This window comes from Bos indicus x Bos taurus, chromosome 4 (genome assembly GCF_003369695.1).
Source record: "Bos indicus x Bos taurus breed Angus x Brahman F1 hybrid chromosome 4, Bos_hybrid_MaternalHap_v2.0, whole genome shotgun sequence".
Classification (NCBI taxonomy): Eukaryota; Metazoa; Chordata; class Mammalia; order Artiodactyla; family Bovidae; genus Bos; species Bos indicus x Bos taurus.
In genome coordinates, this window is record NC_040079.1 from 104,390,450 (window position 1) to 104,392,003 (window position 1,554).

The window sequence follows — 1,554 nt, forward strand, 5'->3', positions numbered from 1 at the left end:
CACTTTTCCTCTTGCCCCCAAACCCTCCCAGCATCAGAGTCTTTTCCAATGAGTCAGTTCTTCGCATCAGGGGGCCAAAGTACTGGAGTTTCAGCTTTAGCATCATTCCTTCCAAAGAAATCCCAGGGCTGATCTCCTTTAGAATGGACTGGTTGGATCTCCTTGCAGTCCAAGGGACTCTCAAGAGTCTTCTCCAACACCACACTTCAAAAGCATCAATTCTTCAGCACTCAGCCTTCTTCACAGTCCAACTCTCACATCCATACATGACCACTGGAAAAACCATAGCCTTGACTAGATGGAACTTTGTTGGCAAAGTAATGTCTCTGCTTTTGAATATGCTATCGAGCTTGGTCATAACTTTTCTTCCAAGGAGTAAGCATCTTTTAATTTCATGCCTGCAGTCACCACCTGCAGTGATTTTAGAGCTCCCCAAAATAAAGTCTGACACTGTCTCCACTGTCTCCCCATCTATTCGCCATGAAGTGATGGGACCAGATGCCATGATCTTAGTTTTCTAAGATCTTAGAATGTTGAGCTTTAAGCCAACTTTTTCACTCTCCTTTTTCACTTTCATCAAGAGGCTCTAAGTTCTTCTTCACTTTCTGCCATAAGGGTGGTGTCATCTGCATATGTGACGTTATTGATATTTCTCCCAGCAATCTTGATTCCAGCTTGTGCTTCTTCCAACCCAGCGTTTCTCATGATGTACTCTGCATATAAGTTAAATAAGCAGGGTGACAACATACAGCCTTGACGGACTCCTTTTCCTATTTGGAACCAGTCTGTTATTCCATGTCCAGTTCTAACTGTTGCTTCCTGACCTGCATATAGGTTTCTCAAGAGGCAGGTCAGGTGGTCTGGTATTCCCATCTCTTTCAGAATTTTCCACAGTTTGTTGTGATCCACACAGTCAAAGGCTTTGGCATAGTCAATAAAGCAGAAATAGATGTTTTTCTGGAACTCTCTTGCTTTTTCCATGATCCAGCCAATGTTGGCAATTTGATCTCTGGTTCCTCTGCCTTTTCTAAAACCAGGTTGAACATCTAGAAGTTCACGGTTCACGTATTGCTGAAGCCTGGCTTGGAGAATTTTGAGCATTCCTTTACTAGCATGTGAGATGAGTGCAATTGTGTGGTAGTTTGAGCATTCTTTGGCATTGCCTTTCTTTGGGACTGGAATGAAAACTGACCTTTTCCAGTCCTGTGGCCACTGCTGAGTTTCCCAAATTTGCTGGCATATTGAGTGCAGCCCTTTCACAGCATCATCTTTTAGGATTTGAAATAGCTCAACTGAAATTCCATCACTTCCACTAGCTTTGTTCGTAGTGATGTCTACTTTGGCAGACTCCCCAAGGGCTTTGCTCTAAGGCCCACTTGACTTCACATTCCAGGATGTCTGGCTCTAGGTCAGTGATCACACCATCATGATTATCCGGGTTGTGAAGATCTTTTTTGTACAGTTCTTCTGTGTATTCTTGCCACCTCTTCTTAATATCTTATGCTTCTGTTAGGTCCATACCATTTCTGTCCTTTATCGAGCCCATCTTTGCAT